This window comes from Notothenia coriiceps, unplaced genomic scaffold (genome assembly GCF_000735185.1).
Source record: "Notothenia coriiceps isolate Sejong01 unplaced genomic scaffold, NC01 NC01_scaffold00026371, whole genome shotgun sequence".
NCBI classification, from domain to species: Eukaryota; Metazoa; Chordata; class Actinopteri; order Perciformes; family Nototheniidae; genus Notothenia; species Notothenia coriiceps.
Genome location: NW_011359072.1, coordinates 29087 through 39285, shown reverse-complemented (window position 1 = coordinate 39285; position 10199 = coordinate 29087). Strand labels below are relative to the sequence as shown.

General features: G+C 40.0%; 1 long non-coding RNA gene across 1 annotated transcript; it reads right to left on the bottom strand.

Annotated features, from left to right (window-relative positions):
* Positions 1-1542: 1542 nt before the first annotated feature.
* On the bottom strand, positions 1543-10109 carry LOC104956783 (uncharacterized). Its single transcript, XR_799600.1, has 3 exons — positions 10028-10109; positions 7458-7582; positions 1543-1628 (listed from the first exon to the last, which is right to left on the bottom strand). It is a non-coding gene; the product is annotated as an uncharacterized lncRNA (long non-coding RNA).
* Positions 10110-10199: the final 90 nt, after the last annotated feature.

Here is a 10199-nt window from a genome sequence, read left to right as displayed (position 1 = left end):
CTTCAGCCGAGCACGTACGAACTGCGCATGCGTGAGTGGCAATAACTCTCCGTACCAGCAGGCGGCGGTAGTGTGTATTCGTCATTCAAAAGAGGCAACCGGAAGACAGACTGCGTGATAACCGAGAGAAGAAGAACAGACTGCGTGATTTAAACTAACAACAAATAGCGTGCTTCCATTTTCACTCTACAGCAGAAGCTCATGGGGCTTTCCCGAACCTGTGTCGAGAGCTGGAGTTAAATGAAATCTCAGATTTGCCTTCTTAATCGTTTGTTTGGGTCCCTCACTTCCATTTTGCTTCTCATGCACTGATTCGCTAAGCTGAACAGCCAATCAGAGTGATTTCTTTAGCCGACGGCCTTTTACCGACAGCCTACCGATTCAACATGTTGAATCACGGCGGAAAATGTCGGCACGGCCGAAAAGACATGACGGGGCGGGACACACCAATCTGAGTAGGGCGACAGGACGCTCATCGACGGCCAGACATCTATTGACATCTATTGACATCTATCGACATCTATCGACGGCCAAAATCGGATGGTGTGTAAGGACCTTTATACCGGGCAGTGATATCATAAACCTGTTAATGTACGAATTCAAACACTCTGTAGTTTTTTTTTTTTTACCAGCTGTTCTGTATTCGCCTTGCAGGTGCAACTACTGTATGTGGCTTTTATCCGTGTTTTATCTGTTTAAGTCATGGATGTTTAAAATTTAACTTCTTCATATGTCTAATATTATAGATTACTTTTCATTCAGGAAGTATGACGCTGCGCTGTCAGTAAGCTTGTCCATGTTTGTGATTGGTCAAATGTTGCTAACCCCGCCCCTTTCACGTGAACGCGCACTCAGCCGGACAGAGAAACCCTGGGTTGAATTACCGAGTTCATAACCAGCGTCGTAGGACCGCCAGATAACACAAACATATCCAGGATCTGTTGAACTGGCTTCGTAGTACAGGGCACAGGTCTTGTCTGTCTTAGCCTCTTGTGTCACAATTTGTAACAATTGTAACCAGAATAAATATATGTATACACTAAAGTCATTTTTCAGCACACCTTGCATTTTTAGCTGGCAAAGATCTTTAGTACACATACTGTAGATCATTTGCAGACATCCTTTTTAATTTTTTACCCATTAAGATGCAATATTAAATATTATTGAACAATTATATCAACAGAAAAAAGTGAAAATCAAACTAGTCAGTACATGTTAGACGCTTTTATCCAAAGGGACTTACAGTTCAGTACTGTGGGCAATCCCCACAGGAGCAGTTCGGGGAGAAGTGTCTCGCCCAGGGACACAACGACATGCAGTGGGACTTGAACTTCCTCAACATTCTCTCCCGTGATCCGAAGATCAGCCCACTATTCCACTGAGCCACAGCCTCCCCAAATTCAAGTTATAGAAGATTTATTTCCCCCACGCCAGATTATAATTACCTTTTTTTATTGAAATGCCTGTTAAAACAATGGAGAAATAAAGTAATGAAAATGAGCTCACCTGCTCAGAGTCCATTGCACTGATGACCCACACACAGTGTGCGTTGTTCTCATATTGAACAGGGTAGTTTGGCGAAGTTATGACCCCTTTGGGCCCCCTTAGATTGCTGCCACAGGTACGAGCTACAAAGGAAGAAAGCAAAAGAAAGACAGAGTTTTAAAAGAGATTAATGGGGTAATCAAAAATTACACTCAGATTGGAAATGGCCTTGTTCCTGTTAAGAGAAGGGACAGAGGGAGAGTGTGCCAGCGACGGAAGAAAAAGGTTCAATGTGACCAAAACTGACAGTGTGGCATTTGGACACTGAATTTGGACATTTAGTTGGACCTACATACAAGTACAAACAGTATACAGTCCTCAGTTATAAATATATGGGGAACACTTCTAAAATAATCAATACTTTCAGTGAACCAAATATTTAAAATGTCCTGAAATCAAATCAATCACGATGTCTTTCCGCATCTTCCTTACGTAGGTTTTTGGACAAACACCAGCAGCTAGTGAGATTGAACTGATTACATTTTTACATGTAGTCCTACAACAGAAATCAGAAAATGGTTAAACATGTTACTTGGAAAAATCTATTTACTTAACAAACAGTTGAAAATCCAATATTATATGTCTATAATAACATTGAATAAAAGTTCATGCTGCCGAGAACAGGAGAAACAAGGGATTATTCTAGGAACTGAATCAAATTGCACTAACAATGAAAATATCATGAGATCCAGAAGTGCACAGAGTGATTTCTTTAAGACATATTTTGTATTGATACAAAGATAAAAAGCCATAACAAAACCCCTGGTGCAGTTGAAGAAAACACTTTGGGCTGTGGTCTGATGACAAACATATCAGCAAGTATCAGGGGTTTGATTAGAACAACATATTGCATGGTCATATTTTGTCTATCAGGCCGTGTCTGGTCAAGCAAACAAGGTCTTTTAAATAATTGAAGGTCACAATGATCCCAAAAGAAAACAACAGCAAATTAGAAAACTACAAACCAGGATGAGGTCCGACATTGTCTGCTCTTAAAATGTGAGGCTTCTCTCTGAATAATGTTGCAATAATTAACAACACATAACTGAATATCTGCTAAAGGACAATCCAAGGGAGCTGGGGTGGGATCGACAGGTCAACTGGATTATTATATGTTGGTCCATTTAAAGTATATCTGTAATAGAATTGTATAACAATTCATTCAATAACTTTTGTTTAGCAATAGCACAACATACTAACAATATAATTTAACTATTTTTGATAATAGTTATGTTCACTCTGCTTTTGATACCTTTGGTCCTGCAGCGTCTCCAGGTCGTCTTTTTCAACAGCATTTTTATATAATATCTTTCCTAGAGCTTTATTTATCCATATCGATCTTGTCCTATTTGATAATTAGGGTAATATGTCTTGCGTTCAGTTCCTCATAAAGTCACCCATGTGTTAAAGTCTTAAAGAGACATTTTGGCCAGAAAGTACGCATAAAAAACACTTTTTCAAGATTCACAGTTAAATTTAAATGCTTTCTTGACATTTCCACTCAGCTTTAGACAACCAGCACGGTCATCATTGGGAGGACGTTTATCTGGTCATATATCTGCCCTTTATCTATATAATGAGTTAGCTGGAGGCGATCACTGCCATTATATTGAGGCGAAGGGCCGTGACATCGGAGACTAAAAAGGAAATAATACAGAATAATAGTCGGGGTGAGGAGTAAGACAGAGATGAGATGAAATAATAGAGCAAGGAAGGAAGGAGAGGTTGGAAAGAGAGAGTAGAGAGGGTGAAAGATTATAATGTGAGGAAAGGGAGAGAAGAGAAATGAAAGGAGGGAGGGCACGAGGCAGGACAGAGACAGAGGCATAGAAAATACCACGGGAGAGAGGGGGGAGAAGAGGACCTCCGATGACTGATCTGCCTGTTAATTAGAAAAGAGAGCTGAAACACACTGATACACACACAGGTACACACACACACACAGGAACACATTCATGGCGATTCATCCCAAAGACCAGCTTCTAATTAACATTAAAGTCTCAGCAGAGAATGAGAGAGGCTCATGGGTTTGAATCCCAGGAGAGAGATCACACCAGAGAACACAATGCATGCTCTCTCTCTCTCTCTCTCTCTCTCTCTCTCTCTCTCTCTCTCTCTCTCTCCCTCTCCATAATTACTGTACCAATGTTTTATGTGGAAAATGTCAAGGCATAAATCAATGCCAAACATATTACTTTATTTGTACAGTTCTGTTGTGTCATCCTGAAAAATCACTTTTTACATCTTGGATTTTTCTCTAATATGTACCCTTCTGTAGTTTCTGAAGTAACAACATAAGTTGTTCCACAGTTAGAAAAACATACATACTTTCTGAATCTGCTTTAACACTTTATGAAGGAGTACGAAATGTAATGCATACTGAGTGAAATCCACGCAGTCAGCTACGGTTGCTGCACTAGTTTATGTTAGGGAAGTGTATTTTACTCAATACTTAAATCTAATTAATCACCAGACTACTTTTCTTCAGTTTTAATGCTGGACAGAGAGTGCAGTTTTTGCTGAAAACAGATGCGTAAGGAAGCCGATGGCAATCATTAGACTCAATACGAATTAATTGAATAAAAAAAATACACTAGAAAGCTACATGCAGTCATCATACAAAAATTCTATGATAGTATTCTGTGATCCATAGACAAACAGAAATCATTTCAAATTAGATACTGTAGTCATTTGATTCAATGGCACAAGAACCCACTCTTCCATTAGGGAATAGCCTTGATCAATTGTCATATTGTTTTTCTTAAATGTAGTGAAATGTATTTTTATCCTTGAGGATTCATATCAGTAGTAGAAGTAATCGTTTTTACTTACACTGACAAACCCTAACATTAGGTCAAGGTCATATCATCGCAATTTCATCATGTCCTTCCATCTCTCTGACTGTCTCACTCTGCCGTCATTGACTGTCTCTTTCTGACAAGAGTAGCCAGTATCATGGAGGCAGGCAGATTCCTGCAGTCACAGACATACAGACACAAACACCCACCACACACTCTTACTATAATACAATCTGACAGGGACCCTATAGTGTGTGTCTGAGCACAGGGACTTCCTGTCCGTCAAACACACCCACAGCTCAAGGCGAATACTGTTGCAACTATGAAGTGTGTGTGACATTGTCCTTCGGACACTTGCTGTCAATATAAGTGTGTGTTGTGTGCACACACACACTTGGGTTTGAATGCTCTCTGTCTGCCTTTTTATTGTGAAGTATTAAACCCAACAGGGTATTGTCAGTAAACATGCGGGTATTGAGAGCCCCTGCATCATTGCTCTGACACTCACACTGTTATTTATTTAGTGACTCAGCCATTCAGTCAGAAAGTGAATCATGATTTCAAAACAACAAACAACACCATGTAAATTACTTTGATACCATACACTGTGAGAAAGATAGTAAACTTTTATAAAATGCCAGCAAAGTAAAATACCCAGACCCATCTTCCATAATGTCAGTACTGTAGATGTAGTTATTCAATCTTTATTTCAGACTCAAGGTCCGTATCACATACAAAATCACAAAATACACAACAATAAATAAGATTAAAAAGCTTCACAAAAAAACAGATGAAAAACATAAAATCAGTCCAATTACAGCTAGCCAGTAGCCACACATACATGCTCACTGTCTGTAGAGGCTGTTGCGCCAATGTCTCCAAATCATAGAAGAGAACCGAGCAGAACTCTTCACAGGGTTGATTAAAATCGAGATAACATGACTGTCTGACTCTTCTAGGCGACACATGAATTTGTACATTACATTTCTTAAAAGGGCTTGACAGGTAGGTACCCCCAAGTTAACAAACAGCTGGCTGGCACTGTGCCATCTTTGTACCCTCACCAGCAACCGTAAAGCATCATTGTATGCAACTTTTAGTTTTTGCATGCTGCTAGCCTTGTAGTCACTCCACAGGTGAGCCGTGTACAGAAAGCTTTAAAAAGTGATACCTTGACATCTACAGGGCACTTGTGAAATGTCCGCATTAATATGTTTGCCTGTGCATTAGGGATGTCCCGATCACCTTTTTTTGCTCCCGATCCAATCATTTGATTTTGACAATTTGCCGATACCGATTTTTCCCGATCCGATCTTTATGCAATGCATTAAGAGAAAAAAAAGCATTCAAGTTGTCCCTTAAGGTTATTTTTTTATTTAAATTGGATATTCTATCCAACATGGATATAGCTTCTTTCTTTCACAGCAGCATTGGATCAGTTCAGTTGTGCAGCATTGGATCAAAACAAAATAAAGCTTATCAGTACTCGTTAGCTTACTGCTACAATTAGACAATGCGCCCTGCCCACTCTTTTGCCAGATTTGAGAGAAATAAGCAACCAGGTCTATGAAAACAAGCCCCAAAGAAGCAACACATACATGATGTTCTGTAATTTGAAACCAAAACTAAGGCCTCAGGATGACTTTAAGACTTGAACATGGTCATTTTTGTTTTGTAACATTGAATACAAAATTTAAAAAAAAGTATTTCTAAAAAAAATCCCAATCCCCGATTGTTTTTTCTCCCGATTCCGATCTTTTGAAAATCACGTGATCGGCTCCGATCCCCGATCACGTGATCGGATCGGGACATCTCTACTGGGCATACAGTTTGCAGCGTTGTCTATGGATGTCTTTCTCATCTGTGAGATCATCAGAGATATACAGTAATGATCAAGGTACTTCATCTCACTGCACACAAGAAGAATGTTGCTACTGAGAATAAAGTTAGGAAATACAGCCTTTTTATCCTCTTTACTTCGCACAATCATGATGCTACTCTTCTTGGCGTTATACTTCATATTAAAAATCAATGCCATACTGGGAACAAATCCTCAGAAGCTTTTGTAAGCCAGCACTGTACAGGGAAAAGATGATTATATCATCTGCGTACATAAGGTGGTTGACAACAGTAGCACCGATGAAACAGCCAGTTTTACACACGTTCAGTTTCCTAGACAGATCATCCATGTACTGATTAAATTAAGGTCTATTGTGTTTAATATTGTTTGTTTAAAACCAACTGGTTTATTTGTATTTCTAAGTTTTTTTAATGACTTTTCATGGAGAGCTCTCAGCTATTGTAGGCTCTGAACCTTTCAACCCTCCTGAGCAGAGGAGCTCAGACAGGGACCGTGTGACTGTGTCAGTGTCCAGGCTGATAATTGAAGGTGAACAGGGGTTAGACATCAGGGATTTGTGGCTTTGGAACAACAGCACAGGAATCTCAGGCAGCAGTAAACACCATAGCATAGGCGGACTTTGTTTATCCTTTTATTATGATCAACAAATCCCCTGAAGAAAGGAAAACCAACAATGAATCTATCCGACTAACACCCTTTGTGTGGGCAAACTTTAATACAGCTTACACATTCCTGCCATGAGAGTCCACTGATAACCGAAAACTATTAGAAGCACATTTCATGTCATGACGTTGTATTTACGTGACATGCTCCTGCCTTATGGTGAACATGTATAGTATCAGTTACCCTCATTTTGACCCCCTGTACCTCTTGGGGGATAATAGCTTGACATCAGGGTTGATGGTTTAACTCCTGGCTTATTCTAACTGTATGCTGAGTGTCCTTAAGCAAAGCATCACTGTATGAATATGTATATGTAAATATACATCTGTTATTTGTCCTATTTTATTGATGTGGGGCAAAGTTGTTATCAATGATGCTATGTACAAGTATACATAGTTGCTTCATGCACACAGTATACAATCCAAACAAAGATAGACTCAATGGAAATCGATACGGAGCAGCTGGCGTGCTTTGAAAGACACGTCCTTAAGCTGTGGGTGGACATGAACCTATTGTATGAACAAGCTCAAACTCTAATGCATTGACACCTAGTCATAAGAGTTTCAGAGGGAATGACAGGTGAAACTTACTTCTGCAGATTGGTCTGTGGTCACTCCAGGCAGCCAGTGTGTCAGTGACTCGCTGACAGGTGATACTTTTAGATCCTTGTAGTACATAGCTGTCATCACAGCTGAACTGGACGCTGGATCCAATTCTATATAAAGGAGACACAACAAGAACAACACTCGTCAAAAAAACAGTAGAAACTCTAAATCAAATCTAGCACCCACTGCCTCATAAGGGTGATATTGTCACACTTGTAGAGACCTCTTACACTCCATCTAGGGTTATGTCTTAAGAGAACTGAGAAGGAAGATAATTGTAAAAGTAATGTATGAATGATGGCCGTGATATTAATGATGCAGTGGCTTTTAGATCCCTGTGGAACAAATCTGTCTCCACAGATGACCCAATTAGGATCTATAATTCCTCTCTTAATGTAAGACGCTTTATCTTTTATCACTTATGCCTTTTTCTCAATGACTGATTTTCTTTCCTTTTATTAGTTCATTCTTTCCCTTTTTCACTTATCTGGCCTCACCTCTCATCATTTGCTCTTATCATTCCTGTTTTCTCATTTTCTCCCAACACCCCGCTGTCTACCTCGTGAGAGGGACATTCAACGATCTGAGTGGAAGACTGCATGGTGTCTTATCTGCAAAGCTTAATGCCTCCACCCCGCTGATGCACACCACAGTCTACCACCTGGCCAAACATTTCCTACGTAGGGTTCTGGGTGCTCAGAGGCTCCACCCTGTTGTTAAACACTGTAGAGTTTCACTGCCTGGCCAAATCTCTATGTTAGTGCCTTTGTCACGGAGAGTCGGGTCATTCACTTTACAGCTTCTGCTACTTCGGCGACGCTGATGACACTGAAAATAACTCCCACCCAGACGCATACTGTGAAATTTACAATTACAGGAAAGAAAACTTTGTTGTTATCTCTATTTCCGAGAAACGAACTACAAACCTTTCTGCTAGAGTTGTGTATGTGGAAGTCAGTGAATCAAAACTGCCGTGACACACTAAGTGACAGCCACACGCGGTTCTGCACTGCCCAACAGTGAAAACTCTTTTGTTATCTCTGCAGCAATGTTCTCTCTCTCTATTTCTCCTGTTTTACTTCATCACACCCCAACTCTGTTCCAGTTCCTGCTCCTCAAAGCTTAATGATGATTACATACAAACCTGTTACACACACCAACCACATCCATGCCAACATGCAGACAAACTGGCACACGCTCAGAGACAAACACACAAACATGCACACACACTGAGGTAATGACCTTTCACTAACTCAGACTCCACTAAACTCCACTAATAGTCCCGCAGAGTTTGTGCAGTCAAAGTTGCTAATGGTAAAGAACACACCAGGAGCTGGACATTAAAAGATGATTATCCTTTAAAGGTTTTTTTGGCCAGAAAAATGTATCATAAAAAGGTAAAATAGTATACCCGTTTTGATGCTCTGACAATAACGAGAAAAACATATACGCAATTTAGCCGCCACTGACGCCAAGTGGTTGAGTCATAGGGAGAGGTGATCATTTTATAATTGCTCACTCCTGACTAAATGAAATAAATGTCTTTCTTTGTACTGATAAGATGGCAGACATCATGGAGTGAATCATTTAAAATCCCCATGACCACCAAGTCCTTGTTTATTGGCAAAGATTCTACTTTTTAAAAATGACTTCCCATTCTCCGTATAACCCTTTTATAGGTAACGACCCTCTAAACCTCCTGGAGGGTCATAGTCATACTGTAAGTAATGAACATTGTTAAATGCTGATGGTTAACAGTGGGTCTCTGGACAGGCTGCCCAGATCATTTGCTCTATGCAATTTTAGTTGTTTGTCAAAAAAATCACAAATGTGCAAAATTACATACTGTATGCTTATGAATTGATGCATTCACACAAACTTGACCTCCATGCCAAATGTCAGCCCTCCCCGGGCGAAATAATCAAGCAGTTACACTCTCAGATGAATTCCCTTTTTGTTGATTGAGAGTGTGTGTGTGTGTGTGTGTGTGTGTGTGTGTGTGTGTGTGTGTGTGTGTGTGTGTGTGTGTGTGTGTGTGTGTGTGTGTGTGTGGGTTATAAACTATAGTAGCTCTTAATGTCCTTTCCTATAAGGTTGAGGGTTGTGTATTTCTGCTGAAGAGCACTAAACAGCCTTCCCCTTTATGAGGATTTAAAACACTGCCAATAGGAATATATGAGATTTTAGTCATATAAGGTTATTCACATCTAAAAAGCCGGATCTATAACAAAAGGTCCCCAACAGACATACATTAGTTATGATGAGGTATAAACCAGAAAACACTTCAGTCTCATGGAAAACGGCGGAGGAATTGGACCAATTCTGCAGAACTGGGACAGAGTTGTACTCACACTCAAATACAGAAACAAACTGTGGTTTATGAAAAATACTTTTGGGTGACAACATTTCTGCAGTCTGGAATCTATATGCATATATTATTGATCCACAGGCTGGTCACAGGATCAAAAATATCTAAGGCACTTGTTGTTGTTTAATACATTTGATTTGACAAGGATTGACTGACAGCAGTTAAGTCTGGAATAGAGGGAACTTACTGGAAGGTTGATCCCATCCTCTTGCCATGTTCTGGAACTCCAGGATCTGGACAAACATCCCCAGCAAGGCCGCTTTGACTTGCTGAAAGAAAAAGGCAAATATATGGTTAGCAGGGTGCATGTGCAATGTGCATTTGAAGAGGATATTTTCACACACTTTAGGGACTTCTTA